The sequence below is a fragment of the Mirounga angustirostris genome, unplaced genomic scaffold, assembly GCF_029215605.1.
Source record: "Mirounga angustirostris isolate CCGP_5_RB_7025 unplaced genomic scaffold, mMirAng1.0.hap1 SCAF_1, whole genome shotgun sequence".
NCBI lineage: Eukaryota > Metazoa > Chordata > Mammalia > Carnivora > Phocidae > Mirounga > Mirounga angustirostris.
In genome coordinates, this window is record NW_026991709.1 from 4,611,435 (window position 1) to 4,627,985 (window position 16,551).

A 16,551-nucleotide genomic window follows, 5' to 3' on the forward strand; every position below is an offset into this window, starting at 1 on the left:
GATGATGGTGATGGTGATGATGGTGATGATGATGGTGGTGATGATGGTGATGATGGTGATGGTGATGATGGTGATGATGATGATGGTGGTGATGATGATGGTGATGGTGGTGATGATGGTGATGATGATGATGATGGTGTTGATGGTGATGATGATGATGGTGGTGATGATGATGGTGATGATGTGTGATGGTGATGATGGTGATGATGATGATGGTGGTGATGATGGTGATGGTGGTGATGATGGTGATGGTGGTGATGATGGTGGTGATGGTGGTGATGATGGTGATGATGGTGATGATGGTGGTGATGATGGTGGTGATGACAGTGGTGGTGGTGATGGTGGTGATGGTGATGATGATGGTGGTGATGATGGTGGTGATGATGATAGTGGTGATGGTGGTGGTGATGGTGGTGGTGATGATGATGGTGATGGTAATGACAGCAGTTATGGTGATGATGATGGTGTTGATGATGGTGATGGTGATGATGATGGTGGTGATGGTGATGATCATGGTCATGATGGTAATGGAGGTCATGATGATGGAGATGATGGTGATGATGATGATGGTGGTGATGATGATGGTGATGGTGGTGATGATGATGATGATGGTGATGATGGTGATGATGATGATGATGGTGATGATGGTGATGATGGTGATGGTGATGATGGTGGTGATGATGATGGTGATGGTGGTGATGATGGTGATGATGATGATGATGGTGATGATGGTGATGATGATGATGGTGGTGATGATGATGGTGATGATGTGTGATGGTGATGATGGTGATGATGATGATGGTGGTGATGATGGTGATGGTGGTGATGATGGTGATGGTGGTGATGATGGCGGTGATGGTGGTGATGATGGTGATGATGGTGATGATGGTGGTGATGATGGTGGTGATGACAGTGGTGTGGTGATGGTGGTGATGGTGATGATGATGGTGGTGATGATGGTGGTGATGATGATAGTGGTGATGGTGGTGGTGATGGTGGTGGTGATGATGATGGTGATGGTAATGACAGCAGTTATGGTGATGATGATGGTGTTGATGATGGTGATGGTGATGATGATGGTGGTGATGGTGATGATCATGGTCATGATGGTAATGGAGGTCATGATGATGGAGATGATGGTGATGATGATGATGGTGGTGATGATGATGGTGATGATGGTGATGATGGTGATGGTGGTGATGATGGTGGTGATGGTGGTGATGAATTACGGCCCACAGCCCTCCTGGTCCTGGGATAAACTGAAGGATCTAGGCCACAGTGGCAGTCTTTGCTGCCACAGGGGGAAAGATCTGTTGGCACAGAAGGTCAGCCAGTAATGTTCAGGAGAAATTCCTCCCTCTGAATGTCCTCATGTGCTTGTGAAAACAGCGTCAGCCCCGGACCGCTGAAGGTGATGTGTCTGGGCTCTGGATTTCTAAGAGTGTCTGAACAAGCCTCCAGGGGCAGCAGCTCTGGGGCTAGAGTCCAGTGGGGAGAGACAGGTTGGGGTTGTACACATGGATTGATCACCGGAGGAGACCTGGGTCCAATCCCACCACCACCGGTCATTGGCTCTTGTGACAAAGGGACAAGGACAGTCACCTTCCCTGTGCTGTAAGGCTCACAGGTACCCAGGGGAGCACCCCTGAGTGAAAGACCATTTTCAGAAGATTCTTCAAGAAGCCACAGAGTTTGATTTGGGCAATAATTTAAAAATCCTCCTTTTCATAATTCCATGGTGAATTTCTTAAAGGAATTTGGAAGCAAGGTTGCAGGACAGAGGTGAGGGAAGCAAGTCACTTTGTTCCTTGCATGCTGAAATTTCCCTCAGGTTAACATTTCCTTATTGACTTTGGTAAACATACACGTGGATATCTGAGTAGACAGACCACCGATCTCGAGCTGCTTCCCCTGCCACCCCATCTCCTCAGGTGGGCCCTACAGACATCCCAACCACTTAAAGGAAGTAGAAAGGCCCCAGATATTGGCAAGTGAGCCATCAGTAGCCTCGGCACCCTGGAAGCTGATGATCACGGAACTTCAGAGATTTGCCCCTTGTGCCCAACTCAGAAACGGTAGCACTGGGGTGTGAATGTCACTTGCACTAATGTTTGCAGAAGCTCAGTGTCAGGGTCAGAATCAGCTCTCCACCCTTCCACCTGGTGTTCCCCAGAAAAAGACAGAGAGGGTGATTCTTCCCCCTGGCAGGACAGAAGGCGTCAACCCCAGCAGGAAGGCAGAGGAGCAGGTCTTCTGGCTCAGATGCCCCTCTGCCCATCCTCTCCTGGGACATATGCTGGGGGTTGGGGTCTGTCTTAGGGCTGCCACAGCTGGTGGATTTCCTAGGACCTCCCTCCAGAGCAAAGCTCCTGGAGCACTGCCCCCCTCCCCCAGTTGGCCTTGTGTTAGGGAGCACGGGGGGGCCAGCCAGACAGGCCGGAGAGAGGTGTTCTTCTGACTTGAAACTACCGTGGAAACTACCATGCTTGCAGTAGCCCCCTCCCAGGTTCCAAGAGGGGCCCTGAACTTGGGCATCACACATGCCCTGGGGACACTAGCCCCTCAAAGGCATGTGTGCACACCATCCTTGCCCTCTGTGCAAGCAGTGAAGGCTCAGACGGGCAGAACGGCAGGCTGAGGACTCAGGTCGCCGGACCGAGGACCCCTGGCAATGCAGGCGGGGTAGACACCAGGACCTTCACTGATGTCTAGACAGGGAGAGAGATGAGGCTGGATACAGAATAACATCATGGCAGCATCCAAAGGGTAATTTGTGTGTGTGCTCTCTTGTCAAGAATGGCTTCCACTCACTCATGTGTTGGTTCATTCATGCATGCATTCATTCATTCATTCACTCATTCATTTTTTCCCTCTGCCTGGAATTATCTCCTCCTAGACGGCCACATTCTCCCTCCCACACTTTTTGGGGTTTCTGCTCAAGTGCTCCCCCTCAGAGATGCCTTCGCCGTGGCCACCCCGAGTTGGCCGCCGCTTATCCTTGGCCCATGACCCTAACCTGCAGCTAACGTCCCACGAGGGGGTGGGCAGACCTCCCGTCCCACCAGCGGGAAGAGTCCTGCCTCTCGGTCCTTCTCTCAGGTGGGAAGGGTGGACGAGGGTGATGCTAACTCTGAAACCGTTCACCCCCATTTCACTAGCAACCCCAACCTCGCTCTTCAGCACCAGGGCCAACAGCTTTCCACCGCAGCTCACGGGGCTCCATGCTCCCCTCATTGTCTGTGCTTATTGTCCATGTGTCCAGGAGAGTACCCACCTGTGGGGGCGGCGCCCATGTCACCAGCCCCTGGAATAATGCCTCGCACCCTGTGTGCACTATTTATTTATTTATTTATTTTTATTTTATTTTATTTTTTTAAAGATTTTATTTATTTATTTGAGAGAGAGAGAATGAGAGAGAGCACACGAGAGGGAGGAGGGTCAGAGGGAGAAGCAGGCTCCCTGCCGAGCAGGGAGCCCGATGCGGGACTCGATCCCGGGACTCCAGGATCATGACCTGAGCCGAAGGCAGTCGCTTAACCAACTGAGCCACCCAGGCGCCCCCTGTGTGCACTATTTAAAAAGAAAACAAAACAATTGTGCTTTCTTATCACACGAAGTAGAAAGATCTGGGACATTTTTTCCCGTGTGTACTAATTAACCTCATTCTTTGGGGGTTGTGCCCTATTCCATTGTAGACGTGTCATAATTTATGCAATTAAACCTTTGCTGATAAAAATGTAGGCCATTTTCAGATTTGGCTCTTATCCACATGTTGCGATAAATATCTAACATGCACACTTTTGTGCCCTTGGGTAAGTGACAGACACACTTTAGGAGCTGGGTCAATGTGTATGAAAGGTTTCCATCTTGTTAGACTTTGCCCAATGGCTCTTCTGGAGGCTGTACTGGGTTACACTCCCTCCAACAATGTTCGAGAGTGTGACTGTGCTCACATACGCACCAGGAATGCTTTCAAATTGTTATTTACAAGGCGTTCAGCACACTGTTTTAGAAACCGTTTGATCTCATGGTGCCATCTTTTTTTTTTAAGAAAAATTAACAGCTTTATTTTTCCTCAATATACATTTTAGAAAATAGGTCTAAGGAAAGGTTTCATGAAATAGAGCAGAGGACTATATACAAAGTGAAGAGCTCCAAATCAGCGAGACCAAGTTCACAGATGGAGCACTCTTCCCTGAGGGCCACAGCAGCCTAGGACCGTCCCATCAGAGGGGACGCAAGCTCCTGGACAGCTTTTGAGTTCAGCTGAGGAATTGTGCTGATCTTCAGGAGTTTGCTGCTTGCATACTTATTCTTTTTTTTAAAAAATTTTTATTTATTTATTTGACAGAGAGAGACACAGCGAAAGAGGGAACACAAGCAGGGGGAGAGGGAGAGGGAGAAGCAGACTCCCTGCTGAGCAGGGAGCCCGATGTGGGGCTCGATCCCAGGACCCTGGGATCATGACCTGAGCCGAAGGCAGACGCTTAACGACTGAGCCACCCAGGCGCCCCTTGCATACTTATTCTTGATGGCGATGAATTTTGTTAAGTTTTCGTTAACTTTCACTACATTTTTGGCCATGTGCTGCATGACTTCCAATACTTCATTTTCTGTGTATCCAGTATAATACTGCTGCTTTAAGTTCCATTTTCCTTGGTCCAGAAACTTCTGGGACAGGCAGGATGCAGCCACTGCCACCTTTGAAGGGTGATAATGCACCATGTCATAGTGAGAGTCAGCTCCATCAGATATTTGGCTAAAGCGTGCTGTTCCACATGGACGTCACCGCCTTTTGATGCCCGCCTTAAGAAATGTAGTGGCTGGGGCGCCTGGGTGGCTCAGTTGGTTAAGCGACTGCCTTCGGCTCAGGTCATGATCCTGGAGTCCCGGGATCGAGTCCCGCATCGGGCTCCCTGCTCGGCAGGGAGTCTGCTTCTCCCTCTGACCCTCCCCCCTCTCATGTACTTGCTCTCTCTCATTCTCTCTCTCTCAAATAAATAAATAAAATCTTTAAAAAAAAAAAAAAAAGAAAGAAATGTAGTGGCTGGGGCGCCTGGGTGGCTCAGTTGGTTAAGCGACTGCCTTCGGCGCGGGTCATGATCCTGGAGTCCCGCATCGGGCTCCTTGCTCGGCAGGGAGTCTGCTTCTCCCTCTGACCCTCCCCGCTCTCATGTGCTCTCTCTCTCTCTCTCAAATAAATAAATAAAATCTTTAAAAAAAAAAAAAAAAAGAAAGAAAGAAATGTAGTGGCAAAGGTCGACCCAACTCAAATTTCAGTTCTTTCAAAATCAGGGTTTCCATCTCTCGGATTTGGGAACTGGTATAAGCATTGTCTGTGATGTAAACGAAGTCTTCAATATTTGGAGAAAACATCTCCTCATATTTGGAAGCCAAGAGCAGAGCTGTAATCCCAACCAGTTGAAGCTTCTTACGAGAAACCGGCTGAACCTGTAAAAATCGGTCCATGATGGCGACGCTCATGTACAGAGTCTTCTGAAGCAGCCTAAACGTGGAGTGGACTTGCACCAGCCAGTCCACCAGGATGGCGCGCATGCATCCGTTTATCTCTCTTCCATCTAAGAAATGTGGATTTATGGGTTGCAGAACCTCAAGCTGCCGTAGATACTGGTAGATATCCTTAACGTAGTCGCTGCAGAGCTGAGGGTTCTCTTAGTCCTCATGATCAATGTCCTCGATTTTGCAGAGCAAGGCATCAGAGAAAGCTTGGCAGAGATTCTCTTCCTTCATGGAGATATCCTCCTGTCGGGGGGAGGACCCTTCGGAGCCAGTACTTCCATCTGTATGGTTTCACAGAAGCAGCAGGTTTCAGTTGTTTGCTGACATTTGTTTTGGTGGGTTGAACAGCTATTTTGGTGTTCTGAGCTTTCTTGGCTACTTATGGAGCTCTGGTTGCAACTCTATTTCCAATTTCTTCTAAAACTGCCCGTCTGATTGTCACATGACTCTTAGCTTTAGAATTAACTCCAGTGTCAGCATTCTCCAAATCAGTGGACACCGTCGGGCATCGGAGCAGCGCCATGTGGGAAGGGGCAGGCAAGAATGCCAGCCCGGCCCAGGGAGGGACGCGGACCGGAGAGGGAGGACACAAATTTCCGCGGTGCCGTGAGCTCCGCACTCCAGCCCGCACCGCTTAAGACCTTCTCGTGGCGCCGTCTTAGTGGTGTGCATTCATTCTGATGTTTCAAGCATGTGTGTGTGCACCCGTGTGTGTGTGCGTGCATGTGCTTGTGTGTTTTCACGTGTTGTGTTTCACACCCACTGGATTATCTGAATGACCACTAAATTGTCCGCCACCACACAACCTTGTTCCCTGCTTACACAGGTTTTAGAATCACAATCGCGTTGACATCTGGTCCCGATGTACGAATGAAGGCTTTCTAGCTTACCAAGCAGAGCAAACCCAAGTAACCTTGATGCAGACCCACGGAGGGATGCTCCCCGCCCAGAGCCTGCCCCGCACTCTCTCATCGAGGACGGTCTCCTGCTGGGGGTGGGCAGATCGTGGGGCTCTCTCTTTGTAGAAACCCCAGCAGTTCACTAGCAGTCAGGGTAATAGAAAAAACAAACAAACAAATGAAAACCACAGTGTACACTTTCTCATTACAAGTTAATTTTTATTACGTTTTGGGGTAGACTCATAGGTGTTTAGGATCATCAAAGTAGTGGATTGGAGATTAGACCGAGTTCTTTGTTTAGAAAGAGAAGCAATCATGTAATGTATGGGGATTAACATAAGAATAAAAAAAATAGAAAGAGAAGCAATCATTTTAACAAACAAAACTCAAAAGAGGGACGGGGAGACCAGAGGCTCACAAGAGCCAGCCAGTGGGCCGTGGCTTCCTGGAATTATGCTGCCTGACCACAGAACGACTCTAAAGAGAAACTGAAGCAGGACCCTGGAACACACCGTTGGGGTGGGAAGATGCCATCAGAGGGGGAGGGCAGTGACTCGGGGGTCATTCCAGCCCTCAGAGCCGACCTGCGAGCTCGCCGCCTTGGTCTGCAGAGCTCAGGCCAGGGATGTTGCGTGAGCCACGACAGACTGTCCCTGAAGCCTGGGAGGCAGGACTGTCCCACATGGGACGGTCATTGGCAATGCTGCCCTAGCTGGACATGAGGGCTGTTTTCACTTGTCATGACCTTGAATAACATATGAGCTCTTGGAATTCTCCAGGCCCAGAAAATTCTCTCTACTCATTGGGGAGCAGACCTTTGAGCTCCTAATTAAATGCTCACCCTGGCACTTAGACAGATTCAAGTCTGTTGAGGGAATCTTTCGGCCTTTCCCATGGGCAAGCTGCCCACCGCATGGGAGGGTGGCCTGCATGTGCGTGAGGCCGGCACTGGCTCTTCGGGGTGCGGTCTGGAAGCCCATGCAGGCTTGTCATCTGTCCACCAGATCATTTGGTTTTCTCTTCAATGAGCAACACAAAATATGGAACTGGCATTCTTGGGCTAGGTTGACGGATTTCCAGTTCTGGCCAAAAACATACTTGAAATGCCCAGTCCTGGATCCCCATTGTTTAGATGGCCTACCAGCCGTGTTTAGTCTTCAAGTTTCACACTGTTCCAAGTGAAGAATCATCAGAAAGCAGCAGACTCTTCCTAGCTTGGCCCTCCCCGTGAATGAAACACTTCACTCAGGAATAAACTGAGGCCGTGCTCAGAACTACAAGTGCGTATGTATCTCTTGACCCAATAATCTAACTTCTGGAGTCTGCGCTACACCCCTCCTTGTGTGTGTGCAAAGGGATATTATGTACCAGATCATTCATCACAGCGTTTTAAATAATGATGAAAGGTTGGAAAAGAGCCGCCTATGCATTAGAACAGAAGAGTGAGTACATTTACAGAATTTCCTTGCTATGGAAGTCCTCTTATCTGTAAAAAAAGAATAAGGGAGCTCTCCGGGTACGATGGGCAGAATAATGGTCCCCCCAAATGTCCACGTCCTGATCCCTGGACCCTGTGACTGTGTCATTTTGCCCAGCAAGGGGACTGGGCACCTGTGATTAGATCAGGGACCTGGAGACGAGATTATCCCGGCTGATCCAGGTGGGCCCAGTGTCATCACAAGGGTCCTTGGCTGATGTCTGAGGCAGAGGGAAGGGAAAAGGACCTGGAAGCAGGTCTGAATAAAGTGGCTGCCGCCATGAAGATGCAGGACGGGGAAGGCGGTCAGCCGAGGGCTGCGGGCAGCCCCTGGACGCAGGAAAAGGCAAGGAAATGGATTCTTCCATGGGGCTTCCAGAAGGAACTGGCCCTGCCGACATACTGATTTCAGCCCAGTGAGACCCACGATGGACTTCCGGCCTCCAGGACACCAAGGTGGTAATTTTGTATCGTTTTAAGCCACGAAGTTTGTCGTAGTTGGTTACAGCTGCCAGAGCAAACCAATATAGGAAGGAATGAAACAGTGGGAAGCAATGACACATTGTTATTTTTTTAAGATTATTTATTTATTTATTTATTTATTTATTTATTTATTTATTTGAGAGAGAGAGAGAGCGCACAGGGGCAGAGGGAGAGGGAGATGCAGACTCCCCCACTGAGCGGAGAGCCTGATGCAGGACTCGATCCCAGGACCCTGAGATCATGACCTGAGCCAAAGGCAGACGCTTAACGGACTGAGCCACCCAGGCGCCCCCAAACATCGTTAATTTTAAAAAGAAATGAAAGAAAGAGAAGAAGGGAGGGAAAGGGGGGGGAGAGGGCGGGAAAGGAAGGGAGGGAGAGAGAGGACAGGGAGAGATAAGGCAGGTGCAGCACTGGTGGACAGAGGATCGGGTAGCAGGGCGGCATCCAGACTCCGGATCATTTGCTGAGCACACGGCTGACCGGGGCCGGTAACTTAACCTCCTTGTGCCTGGGTGCCTGGGTTCTTCCTCTGTCAAACGGAGTCAATAATTTATTTACCGCCCGCTGTAAATACCGGCAAGCCAGCACACAAGGGTGCCCTGTCTGCTGGGCAAAAAGAATGGGAAATAAGCATGTCTGTTTTTCGTTTGCTTGTATTTACCTAAAGAAATGCTTGAAGGATACGTTCGAAACCAATAAAGGGTTGTGTAAGGGCAAAGGGCTGAAGGAGGGGGGTGGAGGGATTTTGCACATGCATGTTATACTATGTGCGTGTATTTGAATCTGTATTTAAGCCATGTGAATGTGTTACCTCTGCAAACACACACATATAAATGCACATGTATCTTTAAGGCCCTCGAGAACCTCTCTGCTGGAGGGAGGCAGCCTTCTGGTGGGCAGGCATCCTGGGGCTGAGGAGGACCCCTCCTGACACTGGCCTGGCCTGCGCGCAGTACCTGGGAAGCATGAGCTCAAGGCAGCTCTCTGCAGGAATGAGCTCACTGCAGACGCCCCCCTGAGGCGTTTCTGCTCTCACTTTATAACTTTAAGGGAATTGTCCTGATTTATATACTGTGGTTCAAATTCTTTTAGGGCAGAGGACAGACATTCTATTTTATTTTATTCTATTTTTTTATTTTTATTTTTTAACATTTTATTTATTTGACAGAGAGAGAGAGAGCACAAGCAGGGGGAGCAGCAGAAGGAGAGGGAGAAACAGGCTCCCCTCCCAGCAAGGAGACTGATGCAGGACTCGATCCCAGGACGCTGAAATCATGACCGGAGCTGAAGGCAGACGTTTAACTGACTGAGCCCCCCAGGTGCCCTGACAGACATTCTATTTTAAATAAATAAATAAATAAATTGCAAATACTAACAACAATTTTAATTTCTCGAGCTCCTATTAACAGCCAGACGGCGTGAGATGCTTTACGCTCACCCTCTGTAATTGTCCTGACAATCCTAACCTTGCGATTCTTATGCCCATTTGGCAGAAGGGGAAACTGAGGCCAGGCCAGGCTGAGTCGCCGCCCCGAGTGGCACAGCTGGTGAGCAGAGAGCTGGGATTCGCAGCGAGGTCTGCCTGACTCCAAAGCCCTCTGCCCACTCCTGCAGCTCAGGGCCTGGCTGGAGAGGGTGACTGCCCTCAACACCAGACATCCAGACACCAGCTGAGGCCCTGCCCTGCCCCTCCTCACTCCACCCTGCCCCGAGAGAAGGTGACTGCACATCACATCCTCCTTCCTCACCCTCACCCATAGACCGCAGGTCCTAAGGACTGTCAGAATGTCCTTGCCCATAAGCACGCGTGTTATTATTTCCTGGTCCTGTGCTAGAGCATAGTAAGGAGGAAGTGCTTTGTCAGCGTGAATCAGCTTCCTACTGCTGCCTTAGGGACTGGGAGAAACCAGACGCTTCCCCTCGGGGTCTCTGTTGTCCTCGGCCAGGACAGCATCTCCATTCCCTGCATTGCTCCTTCTCCTATGCCAGGCTCACACGGGTGCTGTCCCCTCTGTCTGGCCCGAGGGGTGGGGGATGCTCCCTGCTGCTTGTCCTTCAAGTCTCCTGTTGCACCTCCTGGCACTTGTCCATTGTCTCTCTTGCTGGCCCACGTGCTCCAGAAGTGGTGACCACGTCCAGCACAGACCCTGACGCATCTAGCCCTGAATAGGCCACCTGGTCAGCAAAACTGACACCAGACCCCACATTCACACAGCGCGTCGGAACTTAGCCCAGCATCACCCGCTACGTCATTTCCAGTACATTAGGCCATCCTACTATCATCCAACCGTGGAGGCCGGGCAGCTCTTCATCCCACCCTCTCCCACACCTGCTGGCACGCTTCTGTCTCAACTGGACTCTGTCTTCCTGGGATTTATCTTACCACGTGCCCTTTTTCCCCTTATGTTATTAGTCATGAGATCAGAGCTGAAAATTACAAAATTTTATTTTAGTCTTACTTTTAAAGATTTTATTTATTATTTGAGAGAGAGGGAGAAAAAGTGAGAGAGAGAGAGAGAGCAGGAGCAGGGGGAAGGGTAGAGGGAGAAGCAGACTCCCCGCTGAGCAGGGAGCCCGATGCAGGACTCGATCCCAGGACCCTGGGATCATGACCTGAGCAGAAGGCAGACGCTTAATCGACTGAGCCACCCAGGTGCCCCTGGGTCTGTCTTCATTAAGTTTTAGGCTTCACAAACTTTTTACAAACTTTTAAGCAAAATAATAAACTTTGTTTTAAACTTATTTTTTATTTATAAAAGTAATTTAAATAAATAAAAAGCTTATTTATTTAAATAAATAATTTTGCTATAGAGCACACGATTCCTATTATTTCCTTAACTGCGGATCTTATATATAATCTCACAATTAAATCATTCCCTTACATTCTTTTTTTCCATTGCCTTCTACTTTCTCACAAGGCAAAATGTACTCTTACCATCCACCCCAAGATAAGTCTGCCTGTCCCTCAGTAAGAAAGAGAAATTTACTACCAGCAGCAAAGGACCCACAAGAGTATCCAAGGTACGATGCCCAGCAGGAAGTGCTAAGCCCTCTGCTGGGTCCACACAGCGCCTTTGCCTCTTTATCGTCCCACGGAAACATCTTTAAATTTATAGGCTTTCTATCAATATTTACTTTTGTTTTCCAGTGTAACACTACTCAGACTTGCAATACTGGTTTCGGAGCATTTTCCAGAACGCCCAGGGGTAGTTCTTTCAAAGCGCGTTTAAGAGAATGTATAATGCAAAGTTCTATTCCGATCTTTTTTTTGAAGTGATACACCTCCTTTTCTAAATTTTTAATTCTTTTTATTTATAAAAATATACTTTGTTACAGATCAAGTACTCTCTTTATTTAACATATGTGCATACACTCTTTAAATAGAACCCAGGACCATAGTTGACATTCAGCATATCCTAGAAGGATGACTTTTTTGATGCCCATGGAGGACACTAGTCATAGGCTAATAAATGTTCATTTCCCTCCACATCATATGTTATCAGGGAAAAGCAAATTAAAACAACAATCCAGATGCCACTGCAAACCTACTAGCATAGCCGAAATCCAGAACACAGACAGCACCAGACGCTGACAGGGCCATTGAGCGACAGGCGCGCTCATTCACTGCTGGTGGGAAAGCAAAATGGTGCAGCCACCTTGGAAGACCGTTGGGCGGTTTCTTACAAAATGAAACATACTCTTACCATATGATCCAGCAGCATTCATGCTCTGTGGTATTTACCCAAAGGAGTGAAAAAACTATGTCCATATGAACACCTGCCCACGGATGTTTATAGCAGGTTTATTCATAACTGCCAAACCTTGGAAGCAACCAAGCTGTCCTTCCAGCGGGTGAATGGATAAATAAACTGGCCCATCCAGTCAATGGGAGACTACTCAGTGCTAAAAGGAAATGAGCCATCACGCCATGAGAAGACATGGAGGGACCATGAGTGTGGATCACTGAGTGACAGAAGCCAGTCTGAGAAGGCTGCATGCTGTAGGATTCTACCGATATGACATTATGGGAAAGGCAAAACCATGGAGACAGTCAAAAGATCAGGGGTCGAGGGTGGGGAAGATAAACAGGCAAAGCACAGGATTTTTCGGGCAGTGAAAACTCTCTATACGATGCTATAGTGGTGAATACATGCCACGATATGCTTGTACAAACCCATAGAACATACAGCACCAACAGGCAGCCATATGCAAACTACGGACTCTGGGCAATTATGATGTGTCAATGTAGGGTCCTCCTTGGTGAAAAACTTACCCTTCGGCGAGTGATGTTGGTAATAGGGAGTCTGTGCAAATGTGGGGGCAGAGGGTCCATGGTAAAATTCCTCTGCCTTGCTCTCAATTTTAAATTAAAAAAAAAAAAAATTCCATTCCCAAGGATGTTGTGTCTCTCTCGTCTACCAACTGCAGAAGCTAGGGAAGTCTCACCTCTGAGCCTCCGTTTCTCACGTGTCTTCTGAGTGAGGCTTGGAATATTCAGCCAGCCAGAGGCTCTGATGGATGCATTTTCCTTCCCAGCATGAAGCATGCCGCCAGGGGGGGCGGGGTGGTGGTGAGGATTCAGTGTGTTTGGTGGATGGGTGACTGAAGGAGAAGCCAGCAGGCACGGGTTGATTTACGACAGGTGACAGAGAGCCAGGAGCGTGCGTTCTGTGACCTCGTGGGAAAGCATGGGCACTCTCGAGCATCCAGGCCGGAAGCTGGGACACGGTTTGCACCTGGATGTCTGAAGCCTCCCTCCAGTGAGACTGGCATTTCGTCCTGGTACCTCTGGCTGTCCTCTGGGCCCCTGCACCCAGCGCTGCAGGGGAGGGAGCGAGCTGGGATGCCTGGGCTTGTTCCCAGGCCCGAGCTGCAGCGAGCTTCCCACACTGCACTCCAGGACCCAGATCAAAGCCCCGGCCAGGCCCTTCGGCTAGAGTTGCTGGAGGCGGGCACACATTCCTGTGTGTCTTGGCAGTGGGGCTTTCTGGCAGAGGGCAGGAAAGGAATCTGGGAGGCGCTGCCTTTGTTTTGAGGACGATGCATCCTGAGCCCAGACGCACAGATGCTCTCCTAGAGGCTGAGGCCTGGCCTGGCCGGATGGCCCGGGTGCTGGGGCTATGGGCCACACTGGGGTCCGGGAAGGATGTAAGGCCATATTGCCACGGCGCCCTGTGGTCAGTTCTGCGTGAGGCTCCCCATCCTTCCGCCCTGTGCCCGTGTGTGGGGTCCCATCACTCAGCCAGACCCTCTGCTCCCAAATGCACGAACTCAGCCCGCCAACCTTTGTTTGCTCAGGCTCAGGGAAGCTTCAGCAAGGATGGGAAGGCTAGGACTCCCACAGCAGGATTCAGGGCATTTAGCAGGAACCGGTTTTACTAAAAAAAAAAAAAAAGAAAGAAGAAGAAAAGAAAATGCCTTTTTTATTATTGCAGTGCTCAACACAAGGGCAGGGGACATTCACATCACCTTCCTGAATACCCAAGAATACAGAGTGGTTGTTAGCAAAGGGACGAGAGGTGGGCTTCAGGCTTTCTACTGCCTCCCCACCCCCATCTCCTGGATACGGGTGCTTCTCGGTGTCCCTAGCACCCTGTGTTCCTGGGTCTGTGTGAGCTGAGGCGTCTGGGAGAGAGCTGGGTGGCCACCCGCTTAGCCTGCAGTCAAGGCAAGGGCTAGAGCTCCCTCGTCTGGAAGCTGCCTCTCTGAACCCAGGCGTCTGCCCTGCTCCGGTCCAGCCAACAGGAATCACAGACAGCCTTTGGCTCAGAGAACCGAGCTCCAGCAGCCAGGCTGCGTCCCGGGTCCCGAGGGGCAGATGCTGGTGCTGCACCGGAGGATGGCCTTTCTGGCCCAGGGACGCCATGCCGTCCACCTTTCCCCGAGACCCTCTGGCACAGGATCCAGCTGTGCTGTCTCCACGAGCCGGGAGCTTAGTGCGAGAGCTCGCCGTCTCTGAGTAGCCAGCATCAGTGCTGTTCAGTGATGCAAGCATTTTACTGCACTCCCCTTCTCATAAAAATCAGAGGCAATTGAACAATCTAGGTAATATAAAACACAATGCAATAAACCACAATGTCTTCTAGATGCAACCCATGTGAGGTGAGAGTGGAAGGTGCTTGGCCGGAGGAAGCAGACCCCGCCCCCTCGAGAGGAGGACCCCTGGACCCCAGGGCCGCCCGCGCTGGAAGGAAGGGAAGCCAGAATGGAAGAAGAGGCTCAGGATGAGACGAATGCGTCTGAGACAGTCATCCCTAAACGTGGGCAGGAATTTTAATACTGTTTAACTCTCTGGACCTGGGGTCCGACATTTGCACCCTCGTGCCCAGGGGATTCATTCCTCATGGGGGTGGGAGCTGTCCCCGTTCCTCCCCACTGAGCCTTGGGGCTGCTCATGAACCCTGCAGGGAAACACCAGGGAGCAAGGAGGGCATCTTCCAAAGCAGGCATTTGCAACACTGACTTGAGAAATTGAAAGCACAGAAACAGGTGTCAATAAAAGGAAGCAGACAAACCCCAGGGAAGTTTCTGGAATGTCCTGGCAGAGGAAGGGGAGCAGTCACGGGCCTTTGCTTCCACGACGCGGAATGACTCTTAGACCTCAGTCCTTGAAGAGACGCACACATGATATTTATCAGTATCTGATTTATAATCCATCGCACGTACCTTAATTCTCCGGATCGCACGCCCCAGGGCTGGTGGTTTCTTGCGGCTCCTGGCTTACCTCTCCTTTTTAATATTGAGCTAATGCCGCAGTGTCTCTCCATGACCGTTTCTCAATGCGTTCCTATTATTTGAGCATGGCTCCGTTCATTTTGAAACAAGGAAGCAATCTTTTTAAGAAAATGAGTTTACATCATCTCAAGTCCCTGAGAGCCCTCCAGTCCATCCATGGTGGCCTCCAGCGAATAGCAGAAATGAAGCCCCAAGTACAGCCTGACCCTGCTCAGCAAGGGTTCATGGCCACAGGTCCGGGGACCCTGCCGAACATCCTTGCTCTGGGAGTGCGCAGGGGAGAAGGCACGAGCCACCCTGCCCCCTGCTGGCCAGAGCGCACCAAGTCACCCCACTTCTGCCCTGTGTCTTCTCTACCTCCTTATAGCCCTTTAGCAGCTAAAGGAAATGTGTTTTGCAGCATGCGTGGGTGGGACATAATCACAGCGGGCCCTCAACACATCCCCAGGCCTCCCAGGCCTCTGGGAAGCGAGTGAGCTTGCAGAGGCTGTAAGGGGGACCTGTTCTGGGAAAAAAGCCGCCAGGGCCCCCTGTCCTCTATCAGCAGGCATTTTTACACCCACTACCTGGTGCTCAGCATTGTGCTGGGCCACGTGGGGTCCTGGAAAGCCCGAATCCAGCCCTTGTCCTTCCAGAACCCACAGATGACTCCTGGCCTTCCACGTACCAAGCGCAGACACAGACCTGTTTCTACCAGAGGCTGGAGGATAATGAGCCCAGCACACCTTGCTCCCCCCACATGGTCCACCCAAAGACTGTGTGGACTCTTACCACCACCCTCCATAAAGCAGAGTGAGTGGAAAGAGGGGAAACGTGGGCATTGTCTTCCTTGGCAAGGGGTGAAGGCTCCCCACCCGCCCCGTGAGCCATCAAAACCAAAGACACTTTGATGAACGGCCCCTCCTCACATGGCCCCAATCTCGACTCTGGACCCAAAGAGTGAACACCGGGAAGGCTCTGGGAGCGGACGCTGTGAGTCTCAGGCCCAGCAAGCTGACATCTCGCCCCCAAGGAAGCCAGGGGAAGGGGGGCGGCCAAGGTGAGACCTCCCTTCCTGCCTTGGTCAAGCACATCAGAAAACTGTCGGAAATCTAACGCCAGCCACGAGAGGGAGCCACAGATGTAGTGTGAGGCTTGCCCGTAGCCACATTTGTAAAAGTTAAACGAAACAGGTAAAATTTATTCTAATAGTATAATTTAACCCCATATATCCAAAACACTATCATTTCAACATGTAACGATAAAAAACCATTAATGACCCACGTTACATTCTCCGCTTTGCGCCGTCCTGGGAGACTGCTGAGTGCTCCATGACGGGGCGTGTCCTCTGAGCAGCCGCTCCCCGGCCCCGGGTCCGAGGGCGCAGCTCTCCCTCCCGGCCTGGGAGCACGGCCACGCAGCGAGGAGGGCCACGTGTGGGGACACAGAGTTCTA

The 16,551-nt window shown here is 50.4% G+C and overlaps 1 pseudogene; it reads right to left on the bottom strand.

The window, feature by feature from the left end:
• Positions 1–5,214: 5,214 nt before the first annotated feature.
• Positions 5,215–6,159, bottom strand: LOC123834429 (G2/mitotic-specific cyclin-B2-like; annotated as a pseudogene).
• Positions 6,160–16,551: the final 10,392 nt, after the last annotated feature.